Here is a 12,027-nt window from a genome sequence, read left to right on the forward strand (position 1 = left end):
ATAACTTTAATGACCGAGGAAAACTACCTAAATACCTGTAATAATTGACCAGCCCATTATATCTGGAATGTAATGTTTTCCTAGTTTCTTGATGTAGTTCATGATTTTAAAATAGAATAAACCTGTCTTGTTCTCAAATATATGCCATTTCCATTTTTTTCTAAATCCTTTATTGAAACGGTCGGAGGGAAATTCTAGGGGTTTTTCTGGACCATTGTCTAAACTAAACATATGCAATAATTATCCGTTCGAAAATGCATAGAAAAGAAGAAGTCGACGAATTTTCAAATTTAAAAAAAGTAAGAAATTATTTCCTCATATAGATACCACTTATTCATTGAAAGGAGAGAAAAGTGACTATTAGCTAACAGGAGATTTTACTGCTAAGTAAATGGAACCATTTGGTATTAAGATATCCTGTCATCTAGGCAGCTGTTTATTAACTTGGAATGCCATTGAGCTAGATCTTGGCTATGTGAATGAAACTTTCACAAATAACTTGAAGTAGTAGAGTAGTTTTGTCTCTTCTTCTGAATCAAATAATAATATATTCTAACTTCTTTATAGCCTGGAACATTTTACTTTAGGCTATTTGATTTTCAGAATTGTTTCTTGACCACTTCCTAACCCCTCCCCTTAAATTCCATGAGATAGCCCTTAGTATAAGTCTAAAATCTGGGATAAGTGTAGAAAGCAGAGCTTCCAGATCTTGCATATATTAAAAAAAGAGGATATATGAATAGGCCTAGCCTATGACATAGGCTAGATAAAGTTTAATTTTTGATGATTAAGACACATTCCAGCCTGACCAATTGTCTTGCAACAGAAATAGTTCATCTGAGCTGTTATGTCATTATGACAAACCCACAAAAAGGAGCTATTTCTCCTCAAATTATGCTATGAGCTTATGCAATGATCCAATCTAGAAGACAGTCAAGTCACTCAGCACCCATAGCTACAAAATCTGTCTTGACAAGGTTTAGTCTGCCAAACCATAGCTCAATGAATAAGATACAGCAGATGTCCCTTAGTCCTATCATGATCAACAAATATACACTGGATTTGTCAATATTCCCAGCAAGTAGCTTACAATTTTAAGCACAGGTGTGCTAAAATTTTTATAAACCAATCTACAATAAAAAATAAGGCATAGAAAGGTGTTTTCATGCACATGTCTTCATCTCTTTCTTATTCTTAAAGCTTTAAACATTATATGAAGATGGTTCCAAATGTTTCTTTACTCATAAAGAAATTGTAATTTAATAGAGATTCCTATAGGGGAGAGAGGGGCAAAACCACACATTTTGAGGATTTTTGACTCCTACAAGGCATGTTTCTAAAGATACAAACTTCCTTTTTACATGAACAGATAACTCAATTATTCACTTTTCTTGGTAATTTGTTTAACTGACATCTATCAAGTTATTTCTTATTGAGACCCAAAAATGTGTGACCTCTTCATGTATCCAAAGTTGCCCCAACCAGAGGGTAACTTCAGACACACATGGGGCATTTCTGGACATGCATTAATTAATGCTTGTAATTAACTTAAAATTACCTTACTTTTTCTTCTTGCTGGTAGTGAAGCTGGTTGCTGGTAGAAGATTAACATCTTGCTGGTGGTGTGACATGACTATGGTCTGGCATCCCAGGTTAGTCTAAACTCTGCATTGACCCAGTCTAAACTCTGCATTGACCCAGTCTGGATCAACTCCTTTCTTGAAAGCATTTGTGGTTTGGGACTGGATAGTGCATTGGAGAGGCTATTCCAGTAAGGGACAGTGCATCAGATAAAATTACTTGTGCTCACATTGATGGCAATGGGGGACTTGTAGCTTCTTTGTGTGACCTCTTGTTGTACTTGCCAGGGATGATGAGTATACTTGATTTGAGAGGTTGTTTTCTAGTTGTTTATAAGTGGCAAGTATACTTGATTTGAGATGTTGTTTTCTAGTTGTTTATAAGTGGCAATTGCATTTCCTCTCTTTCTTTCTATAGACTAGGGTGGGGAATTTGAGGGATATAAGGCATTCCTCATACAGCTTGTCTTGCAAAGCTGGTATGAGCTTTGTTGCTTGCCTTTGGGACACTTTTGAGTGCTTTAAGTGTTCATTTTGTAATAAGGAGACACTAGGGTCATTCCAAATTCCAGGTGTGGATAAACAATAGCTTTGTACAGTTTTGTAACCACACAGGGCTTTGTGGTGGTAAATGTTCTTTTTATGAGCCCTAGAGCTTGGTTTGTACAGGTTTTTCTTGTACAGTTGTATACTCTTTTGTACAGGTTTTTTGTTGTGGGGGGCTGCCACCCCCCTAACCCCCTGCTCTTGGCTTTGGAAAGGCCCTCTTTTAATTAACAAAACAAAAAACCTGTACAAAAGAGTCTTTAAAAGTGGGGGGTTTGGAGGGCAGCAGCCCCCCAACTGCCTCTCCTAATTCCTGTACGTTTTAAGGTTTGACATTGGGATGCAGCCTCTTTAACTCTTTAAGAAAATGAAGTTTTTTTCATATTATTTCTGTACGTTTTTCTACAATCCATGGTGGATGTAATTTAATAATTCCTGTACTCCTCGTACAGGAATTAGGACTGCCTCTCCTAATTCCTGTACATTTTAAGGTTCAACTTTGGGACACAGCCTCTTTAACTCTTTAAGAAAACAGAGTTTTTTTCATATTTTGTGAAAAAAAAACCCGCCCAATAAGGGACTTGAACCCTTGACCTTAGGATTAAAAGTCCCACGCTCTATCAACTGAGCTAACCAGGCATTTTTGAAGTCGAAATATCTGCATGTGTATAAATATAACTTTTAAATAACTTTTAAGAATTTCAAAAATTAACATGGGCTCTTATGGGGAAATGGGTTTTATCTAAGCTAGAAAATCGGGGGGTTAAGATTTTCCAACGAAACTTTCCAGGAAAATTACTCGGAGAATTCCGCGTCGAATGAGTCTTTGTACACCCAGATCTGATGTCAGCTGTGACCTGTAGGCGTGGCAGAAAAAAAAGGGTTTCTGTCATTTTTCTCAAATAAAAATTTTATGGATGAAGACAGAATTTTTTGAAGCTTTCAGTCAGTCTCACCATGTCGAGCTGATCATTTTGATGTACTTGAATATTGAAGTTCGTAACTTTTAACAACAAAAAACTTAACATGGGCTCTTATGGGGAAATTGGGTTTTTCTAAGCTAGAAAATCGGGGGGTTAAGATTTTCCGACGAAACTTTCAAGCAAAATTACTCGGAGAATTCCGCGTCGAATGAGTCTTCGTACTCCCAGATCCGATGTTGGCTGTGACCTGTAGGCATGGCGAAAAACAAAACAAAAGGAGAACATGAACATTAAGTGGCTATGCGTGGTTTCTGGAAAACAGGGAAGGAGTTATCGGATCGAGCTGAAATTTTGCGGATAAGCTCCTGGGCCCTAGGGGACCTTAACTTGTGAATTTCAGCCCGATCGGACAACGTTAAAGGGGGGGGTGGGGTTGGGGGGTCAAAACTTTTGGACAGATTTTCCCCATGAAGGAAAAGTTGGAGGGGGATGAAATTTGGCAGGTTTCTTAGTTGGAGCTCGGGCTACGAAATGCATCCCTCTGCGATCACTGGAACCAAAGATCGCTTAACATTGTTGTGGGTCGCCTCTTTAAAGAGGCACGAGTGTGCCTCCTTGATAGTTGCCTGGATTGAAGCCTTTATTTACTGGAAGAAATCAGAGGGTAGTAGTTTATGATGCCACCAGTAAAACTGTTTATTCTGATGAAATTCCTGTCAATAGTGGAGTTCCATAGGGCACAATTCTTGGGCCAATGTTATTCAGCATGTATATTAATGACTCTACAACTCACCTGAAAAACCCACTGATACTATATGCTGATGATTGCAAGCACCTAGGACAGGCCCAAATTAGCCCCAATCACTCAACAATGCAAGAGGATTTAGATGAACTATCTAGATGGTCTTCTGAGTGGGGCTTGCAGTTCAACATGTCAAAATGTAAAGTCCTGCATCTTGGACGCAACAACATAGGCAACCTTACCATATTGGAGATGACCTACTTGACGCTTCAAGTGAGGCAAAGGACCTGGGGTTATTGTTGATGATGAACTCATGTCTCACAGCCTAACAGTTAGCTAAAGCAAACTGAGCCCTAGGGTTTATAAAACAAATGTTTATCCCCAGGAAGTGGTGTGTGGTCAAGAAGCTGTACAAAGCTATTGTATGTCCACACCTGGATTTTGGAATGACCCTAATGTCTCCCCATTGTAAAATGATGTTGAAGCACTAGAGAGTGTTCTAAGGCAAGTAACAAAGCTCATACCAGCTTTGCAAGACAAGGAGCATGAGGAACGCAGTGTTTCCCTCAAACTCCCTACCCTAGTCTATCAAAGGAACAGAGGAGATGTAATCATTATTTGCAAAGTGCTCAAAACTGACCTCTCAGGTCAGTGTTCTCCTCATCCCTTGCAAGTACCGCATGAGGACACACAAAGAAGCTGCAAGTCTCCTATTGCCATCAACGTGAGCGCCAGTACTTCTTCTCTGTATGCACTGTCCCTCACCAGAACAGCCTCTCCAAAGCCAGCTTCCAGTTCCAAACCATAGATGTGTTCAATAAAGGAGTTGATCAGGACTGGGTCAGTGCAGAGTTCAGGCTAACCTGGGATGCTGAACCATAACCATGTCATACCACCAGCAAGATGTTCCACAGGGGGCTCATTACCACCTTATCTCACGGGACATGTGATTTAAGGTAAATTTATGATGTAGCTGGTGTTACTTTTATACAAGGAAACTACTTCTATTGAAATTTTTATTGAAATATGGCTTTCATGATTGTCAAACAATAGTAAGACAGGGTCGTTTTTGCTGGGTTTGACCTCTTTAGATAGTGCTCCATGGAACAAAGGAAATTGTCCAAGGTCATTTATCCACTGTGATTGGCTGAGCCAATATATCCCAGTCATCCATCTTGATAAATCCTCTCTGGAGCTTTGATTCTTGGAAAAACAAACACTTGTGGAATTGTCTTACCAGTTGCAGATAGAAAGCATAGCATTGTGGTATCTTTCCCTCTTTCTGCTGACATGGTCTGTGTCAGCCATGTGTCTGTACCTGTTTTGCTCCCCTTTTAGCAATCACCTTAGGGGCCTGCACAACTGTGGGTACTCTTGTTTAGTTTGCGATTCTAAAATCAATGAGAAGGAAAATGATACTTGCAATACAGCTCCTGAAGATTTCTAAACAAGGCACCAATTACCAACTGAGTGAGGTTAAAGCCTGCAGCACAAGCCTCACTTGTATTTTTGGGTTTTCTGATGGATAAACTGGTGTTTTGCTTCATGAACCTTTTTAGCCAATCCACTCATGCTCTCTCTCATTCAATTCCCAGCTTGATGTGAATTTGATCATCAATGTTATTGTCCATTGGTAGGCTAACTTTCTCGTTGCATAGCATGTCAGCCCATGGTTAAGTAGTGAGTATTTTTTGAGATATGCAGCAAGCTGTTTCTCTTGTTTGGAAGTAAAAACAAACTTACTGCTCTCCTAAACATTGTCATTATTGCTACCACTAGCACCACTCTGCTTGAGATCTTGTATTTTTGCCTTGTATCCTCTCACAACATTGACAAGGGTACTCTTCTTGAAGGAAAATTTCTCTGTGGCTGCTTGGAAAGACAATTTCCCATGCATAAATTGAATAGCAGCATACTTGATTAATTCTGGACTGGGATGACCTCTCCCCTTTCTATCATAGTTGCAAACCATCTGTAAAAGAAAATTATAATCATCAGCATCTTAAGAGAACAACATGGAAATTACACAGGTTATGCCATGCTTTGAGGCATAGAATGGAAAGAAGTCTGCAGGCAGTGTAATGTTAAGTGTAACCTTGTTACACAGTAAACATTATAATATTTAAGAAAATAATCTATTGAACATATATAATTCAGGGTAGGCCTATTAAACAAAGAGGAGGTGTGGGGGGTAAGGTTTATTGGTACACCATTATTAGAAAGTATTGAAGAACAGTGTCATGCTGAGACTTTTATAAATTTATAGATAATCAAAAGTACAATAGAATAGAATAGAAATTAAAAGTTAAGCTTAGCCACATCATAGAAGATGCTGTCAAACCTTAAGCAAATGATCTTAAAATTGGAATAAAGTATCTGAATAATAGGCAAACTTAGAGAAATTCGATCTAATAGAAAGATTGTTGTGCAGAGTGTAACTGTATTTAAATATGCTAGGCTGTAAGCAAGGGGTAGCTTTTGCCTAAGTGTAAATGTTGAAAACAAAGTTTGATAGCCAAAATATGTTAATTCAGGTCCTCTATAACACAACAGGAGTACTATCAATTTTACCAATATTTTGCCTCCAGGTACATATAGTTCAATTTTCTAAGTTATGAAAAACTTCCATCAGTACAGGGCAAAACTGGATACCACAAAGTTCTTGAATCAACCTCCCAAAAAATGTCCGGACTTGCCACACGTTGACGCCATTTTGAATTTTTTTGTTCATATATAACGACCTGATATTTACTGATGAAAATTGTCATGCAAATAGCAGGGATATACCTTCTCTGATCCTGCTAACTTATGGTACAAAAGCTACAATAACTTAGAAAATATTTGACAAAGACTACATTTGTCAGGATTTCTGACAAGTATGTACAGACTTTGTTATCTCTTTTCTCAGTAGTCTCTTTTATCCAAAATTTAAAACTTGCACCAAATGTGTGTTATATGAAGAGCATCTAGCATGAATTTTTTGAATAGTCAAATGTACAGAGCCCTGTGTAGTTTTGCCCTCTCCCCTACTAAGCTAGCTACAACAACACCAATATTTACTTTATTCTTGTCAGAGGAACTCTTTTTCATTGACTTTTCTATTCACTTTCAGTTCAACTGGGTCCCAGTGCCCCACTTCACAGGCTAGATAGAGCTCCAGGCTGAATTCTAAGCATGTTGATTATTCTAGTTTGCTATCTTTTTAGTAGTTATTTTTCATCAACAGGTTATTCACAATACCAATTTGAAAACAAAACCAAAGATAATCAGTAAATCGAAACCAAAGAAAACTTGTCAGTTATCCTCACCATACTCAAGTAGAGAAGTTAGGTTAATCATAATGAAATATGCCAAAATATGATGAAAATATAATATTTTAGTAACACAATTATGGAGACTACAACAGAGAATTATGAGAAACTGGCTACCCAGAATGCATTATATTAAATACTAGCCTAGCCAACTCTATATATTAGATATAGTAAAAATAAACTGGTATAGTAGTTTATCTCACTGAAACTAAGCTAATTATCTCTTAATACAGAGAGAGAAGCCGGTTTTGCTCAGATCAAGAACTTGAGTGTGGTCAGAATAACTGACAAGTACACAATAAACATAGTGGTTACCCTACAGCTATATCCTGATATTTGTGGGTAGCAGCTGGGTGCGAAATATAATTAATTAGTTTCTCTGATGAGAGAAGTCCCCGCCCGCCCCCCTCACAGCCCTTCCTCTAATTCCTGGATGTAGCCCTAGGCTATGTGCAAAGCTCTGCTGGTTTAATATTTTTTTTTTATTGGCATTAGTTGCCAACTGAAATAAGTACTGTGCATAGAAAACATAGACCAACAGAACCCTAAAACTTTAGCTTATAGTCTAGGGTTATATCCAGTCATTAGGAGGGGGAAGAGGTGAAAGCAATTCTGAAAAATCCTTTGGATAGAAATGTTATTAATATAAACATTTTATAATTCTATTATCACATTGTTTTGTTCAAAAAAGAAGGTAAACAATACTGTTACCATATAATGTCAGAATGGCTTCCAGTTTAACCCCTCCCCCTTATTGCCTGGATATAGCCTTTGGCTGAACAAACAACTCTTCTTTTTTTATTGTTGCACGATTAACCACCTGCTTATGAGAAGTAAGTAAAAAAGTATTGCAAACCAACAAACATAGCAAACTATGAGGCTAACTTTTGATTAATCTGTTGGATGAAAGATAAATATGCTATTCAACTCTCTTTCCAAATTTGATAATCACAACAATTACAAATTCAATTAGAAACCCTATAGTGAAACAAAATTATTTACGTTTTTTTATAGTGGAATTAAGAGAACAACATACAATTTAATTAATATTATGTGCTAAGTTAATATTTCAAAGCCATCTATTCCTAATGGAGGGATTTACTACAGTCAATTATAAAAAAAACCTCTTCATATGATTATTGTAATTATGTCTTTTTTTTAGCAGTGCCAATAGTTCACAGTTAGGATTGAAGCTTGAACAAGCTATACAACAAATCATACTTGTTAGACAAATTGACTGAAATTGAGCCAAATAACATATTACTTTTTTGTAACAATATGCAAACTTATAAATCATGAGTGCTACCAGGAAATGTCCCAAAATGTGGGGTGGGATTGCCATCAAGAACTATATTTTTACTATTACTTAAAATAAGGTGTTTCTTTTTTATTATTTAAATAACTTTTCAGTGTATTCTTGTTTCCCACAGGGGGGAGTCTGCCCCTTGCCAGCATCCTTAACACAGACAGTGTGTTGCCAACATCTAATTATAGCACAAAGTAGAGGAAGCAAAGTTGAAATTGTCGAATTAAATTAAGGAGTTTTAATTGTGCAAATCCAATCATTCAGAATAAATGGCTGTAAAATATCAACAGAATGGTAAAGGCTGCTTATAGGACATTAATTAGACTAAAAAAAATATAATTCTTGCTGCATGATATGCAGAAAGTCTCAATTAATTTGATTCTTCGGTTTTCTTCCATTTTAAATAATATCTTACTGTTCTCTTTTGGTTGCAATTAAATAAAAAAAACAAGTTTTTTTAAATGAAAGTAAGGAGCGACATTAAAACTTAAAACGAACAGAAATTACTCCGTATATGAAAGGGAGTCTTCCTCCTCGACACCCCGCTCTTTACGCTAAAGTTTTGTATTGTTTTAAAAAGTAGAGTTGCGAGAAAGAATCAAACTTCAGCGCAAGGAGCGGGGTGTCGAGGAGGAAAAGCCCCTTTCATATACGGAGTAATTTCTGTTCGTTTTAAGTTTTAATGTCGCTCCTTACTTTCATTTAAAAAAACTTGTTTTTTTTATTTAATTTCTGAAAGTTTTTGAATTAATGCATGTCTGATTTTGCCTCTCCGTACATAAATTACTAAAATGAAATTTGCATATTAATTCTTTTTTTGGCTAAATGGCTTTCTGTTAGTTTTGTTCAGATGATTTTGAGAAATAAGGGGTGGGGAAGGAGGTCTAGTTGCCTTCCAATTTTTCGGTTACTCAAAAAGGCAACTAGATCTTTTAATTTTTAACGAACGTTTTTATTAGTAAAAAAAAATGTAACTTAAGAATTAACTTACGTAACAAACGTACATAACTTACGTAACTTACGTTACGTTTTATCCCAATTCTTTAAGAATGACCCCTGAATCAGAAAGGCCGTAGAATAAATAGTTGAAATTATTTAAAAAATTTTTAGCATAAAGAGTGAAGTATTTATCTCCTCCTAAATACCTCGCTCTTTATGCTAAAGCATTTTTAGAACCCTTCATATGCGTAATAATCTCTGTTCGTTTTAAGTTTTAATGCTTCTTCTTACTTTCAATTGAAAAAACTTTTTCATGTTTATATTTTCATTGTGTTTTTTTATAGTAATGCTAGAAAGTCCTGCGCCCTTTTCATTGAATTTCTCTTCCCCCATGAAATACTCCTCCAAGGAAAGATCCTCCCATATAGCCCCCTCCCATGAACCCCACACCCAAACCAAAAAAATCCCCCTGATAACATCAGTACACTTCCCAGTAACCATTACTGTATGTAAACATTGGTCAAAGTTTGTAACTTGCAGCCCCTCCCCCAGGGACTGTGGGGGGTAAGTCATCCCCAAAGACATAGTTATTATGGTTTTCGAATATGCGGAACAAAATGGCTATCTCAAAATTTTGATCCGTTGACTTTGGGAAAAAAATGAGCGTGGGAGGGGGCCTAGGTGCCCTCCAATTTTTTTGGTCACTTAAAAAGGGCACTAGAACTTTTCATTTCCGTTAGAATGAGCCCTCTTGCAAAACTCTAGGACCACTTGGTCGATACGATGACCCCTGGGAAAAAAAAACAAAAAAAAACAAAAAAACAAATAAACACGCACCCGTGATTTGTCTTCTGGCAAAAAATACGAAATTCCACATTTTTGTAGATTGGACCTTGGAATTTTTTCTATAGGGTTCTCTGATATGCTGAATGCGATGGTGTAATTTTCGTTAAGATCCCATGACTTTTAGGGGGTGTTACCCCCTATTTTCCAAAATAAGGCAAATTTTCTCAGGCTCGTAACTTTTGATGACAAAAACTAAATTTGATGAAACTTATATATTTAAAATCAGCATAAAAATCTGATTCTTTTGATATATCTTTTAGTATCGAAATTCCGTTTTTTAGAGTTTCGTTTACTATTGAGCCGGGTCGCTCCTTACTACAGTTCGTTACCACGAACTGTTTGATGAGGTAATGCTATTCACCAAGTTAAGAATCCAAATACCCACTAATGAATCAGTGTGACAATCTAAGCAACAAAAACAATGGATAAGAATATTATTTAGGGCTATATCAGGGCTCATTAGAAGGATGAGTAGATGGGGTATATTATCATATTATTGATTATTATGTTTGTAGACAGTGTTGATTAGGGAGTTAATAAGCACAAGTTTTTTGTTAGTAGTGCTTCCTTTAGCATTGACTAGAAAACACTCTCCGTTGCCATTATTTGTGCTATAGACTGTAGTTCTATTTCTGGAAACTTTATTTTGTACCCAGTCATCAAAGGTCAGAGGGCCTGTGCCCATTTGTATATAGCATAGGGCTACACTAGCCAATTTTAGCATTTCAATTGTGGGGACAAAAGGGACTCCACAACTAGTAAGTCTAAGATACCCTTCAGGGAAAATGACGTGGTTTTAGGGGGGACTTCCCCTGGAAAATTGTAGAAAAATACAATCCTAAACATGTTGCTAAGCTGTCTGAAAACTTAATTCCAGAAATGATTTTATAATGCCAAATACCAAACAGTAAAAAGTAAAGGTGGTCTCGCCTGCCTTAATTTTTTAAAAGTATAGTTTTCTTCAATTTGTAACAAAGAAAAGTTACTATTTAGCAAAGACACTACATGGTTAATTTAAAAGACATTCCAAATTGAACAATATACGCACATCAAACTAACACTAAATTAAGTTGGCTGCCCTGCTTCTGTACCTGTCCAGTGGTGGATTATTGGTGCACAGTGTACAAGGCATGCATGGACCATAGGGTATGCCTCTGTCCCTAGCCCCTTACCAAGAAATCCAGCTACACGGCCTCACTATGGCAGAAAGATGATAACTGCTCTGTCAACATATCATGTGACAGGTGCCAGCCAACATGAAGAAGGGATGCCATCTGTAATTGGGGACTAGACGGTTAAACAACTTCCCATGAATTGTATAGAAATGACGGACAATAGTAATGGAAATCTTACATATACAGTATCCAGCCAACAGTGCACTGGATACTCTGGCAACCCCAGTAAAAAAAAATAAAATAAAAAATCCGTGAGCAAGTATTCTATTTACACTACAAAAAACCTGAACATAGGGTTCTGGAACTGCTGGAGGGCTGCTCTTAGGCTACGTAATATGACTGTGACTTGTAGGCACATGTGGTAAGTTGATCCATTTGTGAAAGGTTACCGCATCACCCTTCTTGAAGAGATCGACTAGTATCCCTCTGGTCTTATCTTTTCGGAAAATTTTGATATTACAGATGAGCACTAGGAGAGCAATCCAGACAGTTTTGTAGACTCAAGGATATGTCTTCAGCGTCACTGGCTGAGGGTACTAAATTGAAGCTTTCAGGAGTATTACTATCATTACTTCTGCTACTACTATTAAACTAAATCAGTATGGTTTAAGATTATCTAGGTAGTCAAAATTGCATAGATGCAATGTGTTAGGAACAGA

The 12,027-nt window shown here is 36.9% G+C and overlaps 1 protein-coding gene across 1 annotated transcript in view; it reads left to right on the forward strand.

Moving 5' to 3' along the window:
- Positions 1-242: 242 nt before the first annotated feature.
- Positions 243-12,027, forward strand: part of LOC136041136 (cytoskeleton-associated protein 5-like) — a gene marked incomplete in the record, with an annotated part of 192,220 nt that continues 180,435 nt past the window's right edge. Inside the window, 1 exon segment of the mRNA XM_065725677.1 lies at positions 243-299.

This window comes from Artemia franciscana, chromosome 2 (genome assembly GCF_032884065.1).
Source record: "Artemia franciscana chromosome 2, ASM3288406v1, whole genome shotgun sequence".
NCBI lineage: Eukaryota > Metazoa > Arthropoda > Branchiopoda > Anostraca > Artemiidae > Artemia > Artemia franciscana.